Source organism: Sminthopsis crassicaudata, chromosome 3 (genome assembly GCF_048593235.1).
Source record: "Sminthopsis crassicaudata isolate SCR6 chromosome 3, ASM4859323v1, whole genome shotgun sequence".
NCBI classification, from domain to species: Eukaryota; Metazoa; Chordata; class Mammalia; order Dasyuromorphia; family Dasyuridae; genus Sminthopsis; species Sminthopsis crassicaudata.
The window spans coordinates 609,997,577-610,014,996 of NC_133619.1; the positions used below are offsets into that span (position 1 = coordinate 609,997,577).

At 50.8% G+C, this 17,420-nt stretch overlaps 1 protein-coding gene across 2 annotated transcripts in view; it reads left to right on the forward strand.

Annotated features, from left to right (window-relative positions):
• Positions 1–1,314: 1,314 nt before the first annotated feature.
• RAP1GAP (RAP1 GTPase activating protein) overlaps positions 1,315–17,420 on the forward strand; it is a 109,029-nt gene continuing 92,923 nt past the window's right edge. The window contains exon 1 of one of the 2 annotated variants that reach the window (XM_074305967.1): positions 1,315–1,445. The gene's annotated coding sequence lies outside the window, so the exon portion shown is untranslated. The remainder of the gene's footprint in view (positions 1,446–17,420) is intronic. The other variant, XM_074305966.1, reaches the window with a different exon arrangement.

A 17,420-nucleotide genomic window follows, 5' to 3' on the forward strand; every position in this document is an offset into this window, starting at 1 on the left:
ACTGCAAGAGTCAGCTGGGGCCTAGAGTAACTCAGAAAGTGATAGAATCTGGGTCTTCTAGTTCTCGAGCCTGTCTTAGAAACATAGATTTTCCTCAGTTATCAGATGAGAGAGAATTTCCACATCTTCTAGTTTGTTTTAAATTCAACAATTCTGTAAGGACAGGTGGAGCTGGTCGGGAATCCCCACGGGGGCTTCCCCAACAAGGGCTTGTCCAGCCTCTCGTCCAAGACCTCCCAAGATGAACTCTGTAGTAGGCACTTAATAAATGTGCACCGACTGCTTGACTTCATAGATGTTTATTGAATGAATGAAGATCTCCGGAGGCACTTGGGTGGAAGGGAGAGAATGCTGGCCTTGCCAGCCAGGGGGACCCAGGATTCCACTGCTGAGGGCTGATTTCTCCTCCGCACCCAGCCAGGGGTTGTCAGGAGGTTCCAAGGAGAAAGGGAGTTAAGGTGTTCGGCCACAGTCCAGACTCCAGTCCAGACATAGATCACAGGCTGCTTGGTCCAGGGTTCTGCTTCCCTACCCCCCAAATCCTTCCACTGCAGTTTGGTGCGCTGGGACCAGTTGCCCCCCTTCCCCTTCCCCCACAAGCATCCCTACGGGCTTTTTTTTTTTTTTTTTTAATAGGGTGAAACTCAAGAATTAGCCATTTCCAGAGGTAAGAGAGCGTAGACAGGGGAGTCCCGTAACTGTTCCACTTTTTTCATTCACGCGCTGAGTGACCTCGGGTGGACCACAGGACCATGGGCCCTCAGCATTTCTCCCGCCAGCCCTGTCTTTTCACAAGACGACCCGAGGCCCGAGGGGAGGGGACCAAGGGGCCAGACGGGCCGGGTTTCTCTCCCTCCGCACCCGGCGGCTCTTTTCTCACCGCCCTACACTTTCTCATAGTTGGGCCTAAAAGTCAGGCGTCGACCACCCCCTCCCCCCAAATACAGGCCCTTCCTGGTCCCCCCCCCCCTGCGCCGAAGATCTCAGTCTTTTCTTCCATAAAATGGGGAGAGTTTTCAGAATTGGGGGGAGGGCGTCGGAGGGATCCTCAACCTTGAGGGGAGGAAGATGAATGACGGCGCTGCAGGTGGGAGCCCGCAGGCTCCGGAGGCTGGGGCGGGCTTCGCTGGGCGGAGGGTTAGGGGCGCAGTGTACCCTGCCTCCTCTGCCCCGCCCGCGGCCGGGGGAAATGTGGTGTGAGGTTGGGGGGGGAGATAGAAGATGCTCGGGCTCCGCAGTGAGGGGAGGGGGGGCGGCGCAAAGCGAGGAGCGCTCGGCGGCCACGTGACAGTCCTCCCTCCCCCCCCCCCCCCCAACTGCAGCGGCGGTGGCAGCGGCGGCGGGAGCAGCAGCGGGAGCCGAGCTGCGTCCGAGCCGGGCTGCTGCGGCCAGCACCGGCGCCGAGCGGAGCCCCGGGACCCCGCGCCCTCTCCCAGGCCCTGAGGGTGAGTTGGCACCCCCCGGTCGGGCCCAGGCCCGGGGCGGGAGCGGAGAGGGAGGGAGGGAAGGATGCGTGGCGCGATCCCGCGCCCCCAGCCCCAGCGGGCACCTGCCCGCCTCTCCCCTCCCCCTCGCCGGCCCAGACCCCTCGGCGCCTGCCCGAGGCTGGGGAGGGCCGCGAACAGGTGACCCCCGGCGGCGACAGCCCAGGCGGGTGCCCGCGGGCCGAGGGCCAGGCTCCTGAAGGGCACGGGAGGCTGCCGCGGAGGCGGGCGCCGCTGGGTGCCCCTGCCAGGGGCTGGGCTCCGGTCCCGGGGGAGGGCCGGGGTCACTCTCCCTTCGCTCCCACCCCACCCCCACTCCCCGTGACTCAGGGCGGGAGCTTTTGAGGAAGGGGCTCTGCCCTTCGGGCACCTGCGGCAGATCTGCTCACAGCTGTCTCTTGCTTCTGTCCCCAGGGGGGACCAGCGGGATTCTAAGGACTCGCGGGGAATTTACAACGGGCTTTGTGTCAGGCAGTGGGTACCTGTGCCCCCTTCGGGGCACCTGGGGCTGGCACCCCCGGCTCCTCCCAGCGCGCTCCGATCCCCCGGGCTCAGGTGGCCGCCCGCGGGCGGGGAGTGTCGGAGGGGATCCGTCCAGGGCCGCCTGTTGGCATCATGCTGCACCATCCAGTCCGGGTGACCCCAGAGTCCTTGTTACAAGTCATCCGATGGGCCTTCCCCAGCGGGAGGAGAGAGTGCCCGGACAATGCCCTTGGAGACTGTCCCGGAGCCCGATCCCGGGCCCTCCCAGGCGGCTGGAGCGGCAATACAGAGCACAGCAGTGGGCTCTTCCTCCGGCCAAAGGAGCTGTGAGACAGGGCTGAGGGATGCTTGGAGCACATTGGCACAGGAGGGTGGGGAGGGGCTGCGCCCCTTCCAAGTTATGTTTATGGATAACAGATCTGGGTTCAAGTTCCCGGTTAGTTAATATATTTAACCTTTGAGCCCAGTTGTTTTTCACCTGAATTTATTGGGTTAGGTGACTTCTCAGTTCCTTCCAGCTCTCAAAACGATTTTTCTTTGCTTTCTTCCACGTGATCTAGAAGGTCCCTATCCCTTCTCCAGGGCAGCCCACTCCCCAAAACCCACCACCTTCCCAGGGCCTTCAGGAACCTTGAGAGGAATGATGTCTCAGAGGCTTGGACAGGTGGTTCCCTAGAAAGCTTCGGGCAGAGGACACTAGGAGAAAGCTCCCATGGTTAGGAAATGTCTGTCAGGAGATGTCTGGCTCACCAAATTCAGGAGGGGATGGTGGGCTACAAGAAGGGGGTCTGGGCTGGGAAGTCAGCAGCTTTCTGGGAGAGAAGAGGGGGCAAGAACAGATGCCCCCAGAGCTTCCAACTAGAGGAGATGCTGTCCTGGGGATCTCAAGGCTAATGTAAAATCGAGGGGTTGGACTAAATGACCTCTAAGGTCACAGAATTTGAAGCTAGAAGAGACTTAGGAGATTGTGTTGACCAGTTCCCTCATTTTACTTAAGGAACAACTAAAGATCAGAAAGAGGGAGTGACTTGCCAATAAATGAAAGAGTTCGAATTCAAATCTACTTCCCCAGACCACAAATGCAATGTCCTTTCCATTCCATCAAACTATTATCTTCTGTGTGTTTAGGTATAATAATAATACCTCACACTTTTGCTAGTATTGTAAATTTATAAATTAACTTTCTTCACTGCCATCCTGTGAATTAGATGGTTCAGGGTATTATTTTCATTTCACAGATGAGGAAACTGAGGCCCCAAGAGATTATGTGACTTTGGTCCATCTAAGTGAGAACCGGGATACTTGAACTGGTCTATCTCCAGGTTGCTTCTGCTATATCAAATATCCTAGGATAGGCCTTTGACCTGGAAAGAAGTAAAATATGGATGGGGTCAGGTATACTAGGAGTCTCTCCACTCTCCTTATCCCCCAGTCTCCAACCACATCTCTTTTCCTTGCCCTCAATTCATCAGAGATAGGGAGTTTGATCAACTTTCACCCACCTCATCTGAAAATCTAGGAGTACCCTTGAAATGAGGGGAATCAATGCCCTCCAAATGGGTCATGCAGTTCCCATCCCCTAGCCCAGGCAAGTTTGGACGTCTTTATAGTAATAATGATCACCAGCTTTCCTTCCTTCTCAACTCTGCCAGGCTTGTTAGTTAGAGCTGGGGAGAGAAAGGGGGGACAGAGCAATTTAACTGAAGCCAGAGAGAAACTGGATTTAAGGCTGGGGCTCTGCCAGCTCAATGGGCACTTGAAGATTAGACCTCAAAGAAGAGAACCTAGTTATTGTCTTGATGGCTTATTGCTTTCCTCCAATCCATGTTCTCTTCCCTCCTCCCTTTGAAGGATTCTGTACTCTGGAGGCTCTTTCCCTATTCCTGAATTCAGATATCTCCTCCCCCCCCCCATGTCTTCATCTCTGTAGTCCTCATCATCCAACTGAGGAAGCCTCAAGGGAGTTGGGAAGGGGAAGAGCACAATTGGCTTACTTCTGTCCCAGCTCAGTTGTTGTGACACTGGTCAGGCTATTTAATGTGAGCCCCATTTTCTCATCTGAAAAAGGGGATAATAATACCTGCCCTCTCTACATCCACAGAGTCTTTGTGAATAGTAGACATTAAGACATTGTAGAAATGGGAACTGCCATTATTCATTTACCATTCTTACAGTCTTTTTCTTTTCTTTTTTATTAAAGCTATTTATTTACAAAACATATGCATGGGTAATTTTTCAACACTGACCCTTGCAAAACCTTATGTTCCAAATTTTTCTTCCTCTAGATGGCAGGTAATCCAATACATGTTAAATATGCTAAAATATATTACAGTCTTTTTCTTAAGCTTTTTTGGGCTCCTGTTCGGTGCTCTCATAGAAGCAAGCTCTACCCTCATGGGGGCCCAGAACAACGCTACAATTTACATCGTCTGCTCCGTCCTCTGTCCGGTCTCCCCTGTCCTTCACTATTGCGGCATTATAGTCTCTGGCGGGCAGGGACTAGCTCATATTTTGCTTAATATAAGGGGTTTAATAATAGTCTGTTAAATTGAATTAAACTTAATTGCCATTCCCTTTGGGCAGCCCTTGAAATGGACTTGCAGCCATTGGGGTGGAGAGCTCTAGTCCCTATGACTGCATTGCCCTCTCTGGGCTGTCCTTATTCATTTATTCTTTGGAGATGATGAGAACAGATAGTAGGACCCAAGGAGTCTCAAGGTGGGATAGCCTTGCAGTCTGGCTGTGGTAGCCCTTCAGCTCTGCTGTCAGACAGACACACATGCACGTTCCCACATGTGCACATGCATGCGTTCCCAGATGCAAGAGCAGATATGTCTACAGAGGCAGCTGCAGACAGGCACCTGCATGCAGGAGAAGCCTTTGTGTGCACAGGCCCGTTGATACTGAGATGCAAATACACCTTCATGGATACACATATGTGTGTCTGCATATGGCAGACAGGATCTCTCTCTCTCTCTCTCTCTCTCTCACACACACACACACACACACACACACACACACACACAAGGATGTGAATGGATGTCTTTCTGCATAGAGATGGAACACAAATAGGTATTCACCTACCAGTCTGCTCGCACATACACAACCCACCAGTGCCATGGTACATATTTACCCAGAACCTAGATTTGCGATCAATATCTGCTGATCGACTGATCGATTTACACATTCAGTTTCATTCCATTCAGCAGGCACCTTTAAGCAGCTGTGATAGGTCAGATTCTGTGGTTGGGGCTGGGGAGTGCACACATTCCTGTCCATCCCTGCTCTGCTCATCCTGAAGCCAGACAGAGACATGCCCACAGAACCCAGGGGCACTCACACACACACATCTGCTGACTTAGACACACCCAGGGGTCAGCCTCCCCTCACCCCTGCTGTAGAAGGCCCCTTGGTTCTAGCAGCACCCCCTTCCTCTGCTTCTGGCCTGGCCTGTCACTAGCTATTTTCCTCTAGGTCGAATTCCCTCTTCTCCTTCAGATTACTTCCTTCCTGCTGCACTGGCTTGGAAATAGGGGCTGTACCCCAGGGCCAGAACAACAATTATTTCTCCCTCCCCCTCTCTCTTCTAGGCATGGGAGGCAGGGTGGCCAGCTGGAAAGAACTTGGCATTTGGAGCCAGATGACCCAGTTTTGAATTTTGGCTGTGTTTCTTACACAGCTATGAAAAGTCACTTCACCTGTTGGGTCTGTTTTTTCATCTGTAAAATGGGAAGTAGGAGGTTGGACTAGATCCTTTCAACTCCGAACTACGTATAATCCAAATTTACTGTCTGACTTGGGACCCATAGCTGTTTTTCTCTGAGGCTGTCTAATGATGATAATGAAGATGAGCATACACATTTCTGTAACATCTTAAGGTTCAAAGTATTTTCCTCACATCAGTTACAAACAGTAAGTTTTATTGTGACCTTTTTGTAGAGAAGGAAAGAGAGGTTCAGAGAGGTTAGATGATTTGCCTAATATCATAAAGCCCAGAAAGTGTCAAGAGCCATGATGAGTAACTTCCCCAGCCTGCCTCTTCCAGAGAGAAGTGAAGAGTTTTGAGTCTGAAAAGGAAGAGCATTCTGGCTGTTCAATAGTAGCTGTATAGGTGATTCAGTGGGCCTAGAGTCAGAAAGATGAGTTCAGATGTAACCATAGACACTTAATAGTTATGAGGTCCTGGACAAGTCACTTTACCCTGTTTGCCTTAATCCCCTGGAAAAGGAAATGGTTAATCTTTGCCCAGAAAACCCCATGGACAGTATGGTCCATGGATTCACAAAAAAATACACACAGCTGAACAACAACAAGAATAAGGAGGCTCAGGTCTAGTTAAGGTTAGAAGTAGAGTGGTTAGAAAGGTTTGCTCTGGTTATCTTCTTGCTGTTGGGAAAACTGACTCCATTCCTGCTTCCAGATGGGGGATTGCTGCTTCTCTGCCCTCCCTCTTCAGGCCTTGCCCGACCAGATACAGGGAGCAGCCACCTGTGCTAAGGAGAAGGGGCCCTCATGAACCCTGGATTCTATCTCTATCCTCTTCCCTAAGGATCCCAAATAGAAAAGGGGTTTCCAGCTCAGGGCAAGGGGCTGCAAGATTTTGTGTTTACATCGCTTTGAGTATTTTTATCCCCGAGTATGCACTATTTTTAGGGCAGTGACTCAAGCAGAGAGAAGGAAAAACAGAGAAGCAAGGAGTCCTGTGTGGGGAGTTATAGGTTTAAAGGATTTGCAGCTGGAGAGGTTCTTTGAGAGAATTTTGTTCTTCCAGACAAACTGTGTGGCTCTGAATAAGTCACTTTACCCTATTTGCCTTAATTTCTTCATCTGTAAAATGAACTGGAGAAGGAAATGGCAAATTACGCCATTATCTTTGCAAAGTAAATCTCAAATGGGATCACAAAGAGTTGGATATTCCTGAAATGATTGAACAACAACAGTAACATTTATTTTATTAACCCTTTTCCAGTTATATGTAAATTTTTAACAATCATTTAAAAAAATGTGTTCCAAATTCTTTTCTGTCCTTTTATTCTTCCCACTCCTGTTTGATATTGATTATTCATGTGAAATCATGCAAAACATATTTTTCTATTAGCCATAATATTCTCTTCTAACTATAGCTCTAACATTCTATGTTCTAATGTCTTCCATAGCACTAATATTTAGTGCTGGCTCTGTCATGGTGTTTCAAGATCCCATCAGGCTCTGAAATCCTTTTCTAAGAGCTTTTCTAGCTGCCTAGAGTGGAGGGAGCATCCTGGAGAGATCCTAGATTTTGGATCTGAAAATTCCATGATCTTAGTGAGTCTTTAGAGGATTATCTTCTATTAAAAGATGGCTGGATGTGAGAATTTCATGAAAGGAGAGATTGATAGGGAAGGACATTGTTACAGTTGGTCAGGGACTATGATAGGCCACATCAGACTAAAGAACATCTCATTGCACTTCACTTTAGTGTTTACAGTCAACTCACACACACATACATAAACAAAGACATTTAAAAATCATGTATGATGTATCTGGGCCACTGAGAAAATTTATATAAGGAGAGAGGACTGGAAAGGATCCATGAGAAGATAGTAGAGAATGAGAATAGGAAGGATTTCTGTTTCTTCTCTGCCCTCTGGTCAGCTGAGCTAAACCATGGAGCCCAGTGGCTGTCCTGAGGCCCAAGGACCAAGGTCTCAAATGTCATTCAGGATAATTATATGAGATGATTGAATCCCTAATGTCCTTTTCTGATCTAACATTCTATGTTCTTAGATTCCTTATGGTACTTAAATTCTCTGTTTCTTTCTGTCTCTGTCTCTCTGTGTTTAACCCATATAGGTGCTTTTTGATGGTGGAGAGAAGATTGTTCCCGTTTGTTAGGGAATAGGGACAGGTGCTTTGAGTAGGGGTTTGCATTGTGTTTGGGGTGCAGGTGTTTCATTGTTTATCCCTTATTACTTTGAAGTATTTGATGGGTAAGGATCTCTAAGAGATTCCCGGGGCATAATGAAAATGGTTTGACCTTGGTTGATGTTCAGAACAGATGTGAACCTCTCCAATTGGAAGGGAACCTTAATTATAGTGATATGTGAAAGATAAACTTGCGAAGATGAAGTTCAAGTGCATTGCCATGGTGCTCTGTATATGTTGGGATGGAGAGATTTGGATTTGTGGATTCAAATGCTGGAGCAGAATTTCCTTCTCCAGTGTGTGCTCTCCAAGGTCCTGAAACTTTGGCTGTCCATCACTATGTAGTTCTTATACTGGCCAGAAGAGGGCTGCCCCACACCATTGTCCAGTATTTGGCACAAGTGGGAAAGGGAAAAGGGGGTGGGGGGAAATCCCCCAAACTGGGATCTTATTTTGATATGTAAAGCGTAATGTCCCAGAAATAACCATTCAGAGGGTAGGAAGTGGGGAACAAATCCACCAAGTATGGGGATACTTAATGATTCATAAAGTCCTTGAATTTTGGAGAACCCTTGGGGATGTCGAATATCAGACCTGTAAACAGCTCTGGAACATAAAATATTAGAGGTAGGAGTGATCTCAAAACATAGAATGTGAGCATTAGGAGATATCTAGGTCAACTCCTTCACTTTACAGAGGAGGAAAATGTGGTACCATTTGAGACTTTGACCCCTAGGGCATCAAACCAATTCTGCTCCTTGGTATCCCAGCTTAGCTCAGCTGTCCCTAGAGAGTGGGCAGGGATGGATACGGCACAGATGGGGCTTCTCTGAAGTTCTGCAGTCCAGCTCTGTGTCCTTGTCTATACTTGCGATTTGCAGCAGGGCCAGCCATTGCTTGATGGCATGTTTCCAGCCCCAGTGCTATGTGGGAAACATCTTTGATTCTCCCCTTTGCCCTTCCTATGGCTGCAGCAATTGTAACCCACAAACCACCCTCACCAGCCCCAGAGGAGCCTATGTTGTTCTCTCTTTCCTTTGTTCCTTCCTGCTGGTTGACTGGTTTTGTGTGCGTGTTCGTGTTTGTGTTTAGTGTGCGTGGGCTTGATGTGTGTATGTACTTCTATGTGTACATGGCGGGGGTGCATAAAGACCCAGAGTTGTTTTGCTACTTAGGTAATCTCAGGGGTCCTGTTTCTTTAGGAAGTACTTTAGTGGGAAGTACTTGGAGAGAGGTGAGAAGGACAGAAGGTGCTCATTTTGAACCATTTTGGCTCCGAAGAAGGATGCCTTTCTGTTGCCAGGGATACCTGACAAGGCTTGATTGATTGCTTTGTTTTTTCAGGGTGCTGGGAGGCCTCTGACGGATCCCAGGAGTGACAGGATATGGGGAACGGAGCAGAAGGGTCAGGGAGAATGATCATTGCTGTGCTGCTTGTATAAGGGAGGGTCACTCCTGGGGCAGGCAAAGGGAAAGAGCCCTGAAGGGAAGGAAGAAGATGCATCACTAATAGAAGGGTTGCCCAACTTTTCCCAATGTCTGTTTGAAGGGATCTCTAAGATCTCTAGTTGCATGGTCTTCATAGGATATAGACTTGAAAGAGACCTTTGAAATCATTGACCCCACATTTTTATCATTATATTTTACAGATAAGGAAAGTGAAATCAAGATAAAAGAAAATGCTTGGCCAGGCAACACAAGCAATAAGTAGTCAAGCAGGGGCTTGAATTCAGGTCCTCTAGCTCCAAATCCCAGGCTCTTTCCATTCAGTTACCGTCCCGGCAGGAGCAGCGATCAGGGTAAGCAGGGAGGGGGGGAGGCAGAAACATCTGTTGTCATTATCACTAATAATAATGATAAAGCTGACACGAGTCTCTTCAGCACCAGCTGCGTGTAAACTCAGTGCTAAATGCTAGGGATGCAAAGGGAAAGGAACTAAACATCCTCCTGGGGGTAATGGGATGGACACACGGAGTGCTAAGCAGCACGGAAGGGAATGGAGGCCAAGGAGCGAGACAGACAAGGTGCCTTAAGACACTGAGAGACAAGAGAGCTCAGGAGGGAGCTGATAATGCCCGAGTTAGGCCTTGGGAAAAGGATTTCAAGAGAAGGGAATGTATTGTGAGGATATGGGACAGCCTGCAGGCAGAGGGCAGGACAGACTCTCCAAACAACTTCCAATCCATTTTGGTTGGAGAAGAAACATTAAAGGGGCAGCTAGATGGCACAGTGGCTAGAGTGCTGTCCCTGATGTCAGGAGGACTGGAGTTCAAATCTGGTCTCAGACACCTAACACTTCCTGGCTGTGTGACCCTGGGCAGGTCACTTAACCCCGATTGCCTCAGGAAAAAAAAAAGAGAGAGAGAGAGAAGGAATATTAAGGGGAATAGTGGGAGATATGAGTGGAAAGGAATCTTGAAGCCAGATAGCAGAATAAGCTGTGGATTTTTATTAGTAATAAGAAATTAATCTATAATTTAAAATAATACCACTTATTTGTCTCCACAAAAAAGAGATTTAAACTCTTTTCAGGACATTTTTGCATACACTCACTAATTTCAGTTGCACAACAGCCCTGTGATGTAGGTAAGATAGAGGCTGTCAGCCTCACTTGACAAAAGAAAAGGTCACACAGTGAGTGAGTGGAGGTTCAGGAACTGGGACTCAGACCTGCTGATTCCCAGGCCGGGTCTTTTTCTACTTTATTCAACTCTGGGGCAGCGGTCCCAGCATCATAGGGTTGGTATTGTCCTTCAGTAGAGCCCCCTATGCTGTCCAAGGGGAGCCTTTTCCTGGTTCCTGGGATGGGTGTTGCCTTGGATTTGGGTATGTGGGTGGACCAGCTCCCCCCCCCTCCCCTGCCTGAGCTCAGAGCTATTATTCCTTCATAAGTGTCTGTCAGTGCTGTCTCAGGAACATTCAATGCAGGCAGGCAGCCTGGCTCAGCCTTGACATTTCTCTACAAGTAGGCTGGGGAGGTGGGGAGTGGGACCGGGCTCCTGGGAGAGGTGGGTGGGAGCACTCAGAGTTCATCTCAAAAGTGAATCTTTAAAGTGGAAATCTCAAGTTTGGAGGCCCTGTAGGGTGTCCCTTTCAGGTCTTCCTCTCTCTTCCCAAATACTCATGGAGAGGTACCCATGGAAGGCTAGAAGGCACTAGAGTAGAGACCTTGAAGAACATGTTATCCAGCTCCTTATTTTCCAGAGGAGAAAGAGAAGGTCCCATTCAGGGCTCTTTCCCACCCTGCTGTTACTTAGTCAGCTTGGCCCTCCCACATTTGCTTAACACCCAGTTCTGATCTTGCAGCATTTTGGCAGCCTAAGGAAGTCTTGTATATATAAAGCACACCTGACTGGAGCTCTGACACTAACTGCCCCTTGGTTGCTCTATTTATTCACATTTCCTTCCACCTCCCCCCAGGGGCCAGAGAGTTTCCTTATCTATGAAGTCCTCCTCCAAATGGCCAGGAGGAGGGCCTCTAATGTCCATTTTAACTCTTAATGTTCCCTCTTTTATGAGTTTTTTCCCCCTAGTTTGGACATTTTATATTCTTGTGTCCTTCTCAGCTCTGACCTCCTGGGTTCTAAGGGCCCTCCCAGCTCTGACCTCCTGGGTTCTAAGGGCCCTCCCAGCTCTGACATCCCGGGTTCTAAGGGCCCTCCCAGCTCTAACCTCCTGAGTTCTAAGGGCCCTCCCGGCTCTGACCTCCTGGGTTCTAAGGGCCCTCCCAGCTCTGACCTCCCGGGTTCTAAGGGCCCTCCCAGCTCTAACCTCCTGGGTTCTAAGGGCCCTCCCAGCTCTAACCTCCTGGGTTCTAAGGGCCCTCCCAGCTCTGACCTCCTGGGTTCTAAGGGCCCTCCCAGCTCTAACTTCCTGTGTTCTAAGGGCCCTCCCAGCTCTAACCTCCTGGGTTCTAAGGGCCCTCCCAGCTCTGACACCCTGGGTTCTAAGGGCCTCCCCAGCTCTGACATTCTGGGTTCTAAGGGCCCTCCCAGCTCTGACCTCCTGGGTTCTAAGGGCCTCCCCAGCTCTGACATTCTGGGTTCTAAGGGCCCTCCCAGCTCTGACACCCTGGGTTCTAAGGGCCTCCCCAGCTCTGACATTCTGGGTTCTAAGGGCCCTCCCAGCCCTAACATTCTCTCTTTTGGGATCCTTCCCAGTTCCGACATTTGGTGCCTGTTTCACTGGTAGCCAGTAGCATCTGATGTTTGACCCCAGATCTTGCCAAGTGTCCAGGCCTACAGCAGGCAGCCCAGGGAAGCCCTGCCACAGCATGATCCCTGCTGCATGAAGCCTTCTGAGTGACAGGGAGCAGGAAGTGGCTCTTGCCCTCTCCGATCAGCTGGCTTGGCTTTTCAGCCATCTGGGTAATCCTCCCTCCTGAGTAACCTCTCCCTTGCTCATGATGTTTCAAGGGCCCTTCCCTCCCTGACCCTCCCCCTTCCCTGGGCTCCGGCTCCTGGAGCTGGCAGCTGTGCCAGGGGAAGGGATGACCCAGCCTTGACTGTGGTCTATTGTCCTGCCATGGGAACTCCCCTGCCCCCTCAGGGTGTCTTCTCAAGGCTGCAGTGTCACAAGGACCTGTGAGCCATCTTCCCACAATCCTGGGCGAGGGAGGGAGTGCCAGGGAATGGAGGAGGGGAGGGAGGGCCCAAAGGCAGCAGGACACATAGTAGGCAGTCCTAAGCTGGGATCAGGAGACCTGGCCGAATTCCAGTCCTGACTGACACTCTGTGACCTCGACCTTGGTCAGGGTCCTTCTCTGGACCTCAGTTTCACCATCTAGAAAATAGAAGGATAATCCTGTTTTTATTGAACTTGACCCCACTCCAAAGAGAGCCCCAATCTCAGTTTCCCCAGTATTGGGGACAAACCCAGGGATCATCCATTCCCATTTTCCAGGGAAAAATCTAAGCACGGGTGGAAAGCTTTCACTAGGCCAGGATCTAATTGGTCAGTCAGGAGGACGTCCCTCTGGGGGCTAGTCTTGCCCTTTGAAGTTTGGACCCAGAGAAGCGGCAGAAGCAGGGGCAGGGCAGGGAGACTAAGAGGAAGGGACCTTCATCGTGATGGAAACAGCGCTGGGAGTAAGTCAGCTGGGGGTCTTGGTTCTGCATCTGCTGTGTGATCTTAACTGAGACACCAACATCTCTGGACCTTTAAAATGTAGATTTCTGGAAAAGGCCGTTTTGCTTTCTATATTTTGTGCTCTGAGAAGCTTCGTGAGCCCTTCCACGGTGGGCAGCTCTGACTCCCTGTGGACGAAGCTTTTTGGTGCTGGCAAATAAATGGGGACTGATGAGAAAGATTCTAGAAGGAGGGATTTGGAAAGAGTGATTGTGGAGAACCCACCCTTGATGCTGTCATGTCATCCAGGCCCTGCCTGATGCAAGAATCCTATTGTCGGCATCTCCTATTAGGCCGTGAGATTTAGTAGGTAAACTATGGACTTTGCATTCAGGAGGACGGGAATTGGAATCCGACCTCTGATCCCTAATTGGCTGCGTGACTTAATGTAAATCACTTAACTTTTCTGAACCTGATCCTCAAAAGTTAAATAGGGACAGCAATGATCCAGGGTGGCAGCAGTGGATGGCTTTGTGGAAGGGAGCCGAAATTAGATAGAAAAATAAAACTTAAATTAGATACTGTAGATACAGGACTTTGGACCTACTGAAATGCCAGCCATTATTATTGTTACGAGTGCTACTCCAGCCTGTCCATCTGGCCTCCAGTGAGAGGGAGCACTTCCTGTGACAGTCCTGGGGATGTTGCAGGGAGGTTGGGATGGAGTGGGGGCGGACGGGGACCAGTCGTCGCTTTTCTTCACAAGGTCATAAATCCAGAGCTGGAAGAGACTCCAGAGGGGACCCTCTGACTCTCATTATATGTAAATCTATAGAATATATAATATAAATGTCATTCACTAAACATCTGCCATGGGCCAGGCCCTGGGCTGGGCGCTTCACAAATGCGTTCTCATTTGATCTCACACCAATTCTGCAGGACAGGTGCTAGTATTCCCCCCATTCTCAGTTGAGATTTTGAGGTAAAAAGTGGTTAAGTATCAATATATAGTCATATGCATGGTCATATAGTCAGTACATGGTTGGGGCTGGTTTTGAACTCAGGACTGGGCTTCCTGACTCCAGATTTCTGTACCTAGTTTTCTAGATGGCTCAAGGTCTGGGGAGCACAGCAGTATATAACTGGGATTATTATTATTATTATTTTGCTTTGGACAGATGGACAGAGCAAAGACGGGGCGGGGGGAGGATGGTGTGTCAGTCTGCTCCTGGGACGGCTGACAGGGGAGGGTGGGGAGGGGAGTGACGTGTGATAGAGAGGGCACAGAGTGGGCCTGGAATCAGAAAAACTGGGTCGGACCCTGTCTTGGACACTTCTTATAAGTGTTGAATCCAGGCGAGCCTCGAGGCCCTTCGGGCGTCTCCTTCCCCATCCGTGGAGGACCCAGGAACATTCACAGTCTCCATGGCCCTGGGAGAGCCACCTCAGGGGTTCTTCACCTGCAGTCCCCAGATTTGTGGGTTTGATAAAAGAATGTTGGTGACCGTATTTCAGTGTCGTCTTTGTATCTTCTGTCTAAAAGTCACGGGTGTCCCCAGGCTTTGCCAGAGAGCCACAGGGCTCCAGAATCCCATTCTAAACCTGAGCTTCTGTCTAATCTTAGTGCCTTGGAGTTATGTGTTAGCCCTTGTGGCTCCCTGTCTTAAACAATTACTCTTGTTAACTGGGTGCTCAGGCCCTGCTGTGAGAAGGGCTGCAGTGCCCCTGTAAAGTTCGCCTCCTGGGGCAGAGCTCTGCTTGCCCAGTCCTAGTGGCAGAGGAGCCTTTTTGGACAGGATTTTAGCTGCAGAAACAGAAGCCCAGGGGATGGGAGGGGCCCCTTGGAAGCCGAGGCTCCGGGCTGTTACTGCTTCCTTTCTCTCTCGCCCCAAGCCCTGGGAAACACAGTCCTTTTACTCAGAGCGGGCATCTCCCCAGAGCTTGGCTGGCTCCCTCTCTGGAAATTCTGGCCCGGCTGCCCTTCCCCGCCAGCGCCCCTCTCCCTGCCCCCGCCTGGCCTGGGAAGAAAGCCCCAGTGTTGGTGGGAGGGGGCGAGTTCCCGGGACCCTGAACAAGGCTGCTCATTCTCCCCCCAGCAGCTGGGACATTCCTGGGCTGCGCTGTGCGGGGCAGAGCCGCCCGCCGGAGAACAATCCCAGCTTGTGGAGCTCTGGGCTGGGAGGCCTCTGTCCCGGCCTGCCTCCTCCCGCCCCCCTCCCTCCCCAGCTTCCTCTCGGGCCCTGGAACCAGGGCTGGGCCTGGGGCAGCCGCTGCAGCTCAGGAGGGATGGAGATCCCGGCCTCTGACCCGAGGGCAGGGATCCCCGAGGATGACCCTACTGGGCTGCCACTCCTGCCTTAGGAGAGACCTTGCTCTTGGGGCTCGAGGTGTAAACAGGGGCCCCAGAGGCCCTGGGCTGTTGCCAAGGTGACTGGGCAGCCCGGGAGGCAGCTCCGTCCAGGTTTGGAGGCAGCCAGCTGCAGCTTGGAGGAAGCTGGAGCCTGGGGGCCCAGCAGGAGAGGGAGGCGGTCCCCGGAGGAGCGAGCAGCAGGCCCGGTGGGCACATTATACCAGTGGGCACCATGAGCAGCAGGAAGCGGAGTTTCACCTTTGGAGCCTACGGCGGGTAGGTGTGGGAGCCGCTGGGGGCTGGGACCAAGGGACCCCGCTGGGCCCTCTGGGGCAGCTGGGAGAGAGAAGGTTACAGAGAGCTGCCTGGGGCCAGAGAGGGCTGGCTCCCAGGGGAGAACTGCCCTGGAGCCAGCTTCTCTCTCCCATCCCCCGGGTTCTGGTCCCAGGTGGGGAATAGGGACAGCAGCTTCCCTCCCTCCCTGCAAGGGCTCCCCAAGCCAGCCCTTAAACCCGAGGGGCTGCCGGCTCTCTGGGACAGAGAGGTGGAGCAGACGTTGTCCTGACCCAGAGAAAAATAGGGCAGCGTCTGGGTGTGGATGCTCTGCTCTGGGCAGACGGTCTGACATCACTCTTGGCAGAGGGGACGGGGAGGCAGCATCCCCACAGAGCCAGTCACTTCCCAAGGCCCGTCTGTCTGGGCTGCCCAAGGCTTATCTGGCCCTGCCAAGTCCAGAGCTGGGAGCATGGGCTGGCCTCTGAAGTGGGCCAGAGAGAGGGTGCACTGGATACCTGACAGGAGCTCCTGTTGGGCATTGGGGCACGGTCCTGGCCCACAGAGGGCATGGCATTGGGAAGAAGCTCCTGTTGGGCCTTGGGGCCTGGTGCAAGGGCGACCGTGGGATTGGTCCCCATTCTTTATCTGATCTGGGCCCTTTTCCATTGGGTATCTGCCAGTTCTAAGTCCCACAATGCTTCTCTGAAGACCTCTCCTAGCTGATCCTAATGGGAAGAAGCTAGGACTTGGATTCTGGCTCTGATATTTCCTAGTTAAGTTACCTTAGACAAGGCAGCCCTTTTCTGTACTAAGCCCTTGAGGACATAATGACAAAAAAATGAGAATGCCTCGCCCCTCGGGAAGCTTACATTCTAACAGCTGGAAAGAACCTTAGAAATGATCTAGCCCAATTCCCTCCTTGTGCAAAGGCAACTTTTGGGCAATAGTTAAACATCAAATATTGGACAAGCAAACAGCACTTCCTTGAAAAGTGACCGAGTTCCTAGGGCCCCAGGTTCCCAGGGCTTAGGAGAACCTTGACAGAAGGGCAGGGAGTCATCCTCTCCTTCCTCTCAGAAATAAAAACAAAACAAATATAGGAGCTAAAAAAAGAGAAGTAAAAACAATAAAATTTTTAAAAAGGAGTCTGGAGAAGCACGCACCTGTGCTTCCTTTATTTGCCCCCTCTTCCCTTGGATCCAATTTTCTAGCAGATCCTGTGGCTTTGTGGTCCTCTCTGTCACAGTGAGCTGCGTGACCTTAGGCAGATAATTCAGCCTTTTTGAGAATAATAATACCCTGTAGAACCTCCCTCCCTGGGTTTGATGGGAGACACACATGAGATAAAGTGCATGAAGTACTTGGCAAAGTATAGTGTTATGTAAGTGTCGGTATTATTTTTATTGTGTTTGTGATTTGAGGAAGTCACTTGAGGAAGAAGAAAGCAGTAAAATCCGTGGGGCTCAGGGAAGTCTTTCTGTGATGCTGCCGCCTGAGCTTAGCCATGGAAAATGGAAATATTCTGACAGGCAGAGAGGAGGAAGCTGTGCTTTGTAGGCACAGGGAATGCCTTGGGCAGACGTGTGAAATAGAAGATCGAGTTAAAGGAAAAACTTGTAGTTCTGTTTGGCAAGAAGGCAGAGCATGAGGAGGTGTGGGGGATAAAACTGGGACTTCTAGCCGGAATCAGGTGGGAGAGGGCCTAAAAATGCCAAGTTGTATTTTCTGCTAGACGTTGGGGAGCCACTGATGGTTTTTGAGCACTGGAGTGACATTGTTTAGACCTGTGCCTTGGGAAGATGTATGGAGAATGGCTTGGAAGGTGGAGAGGCTCAGGGCAGATGGTGGGGGGCAGT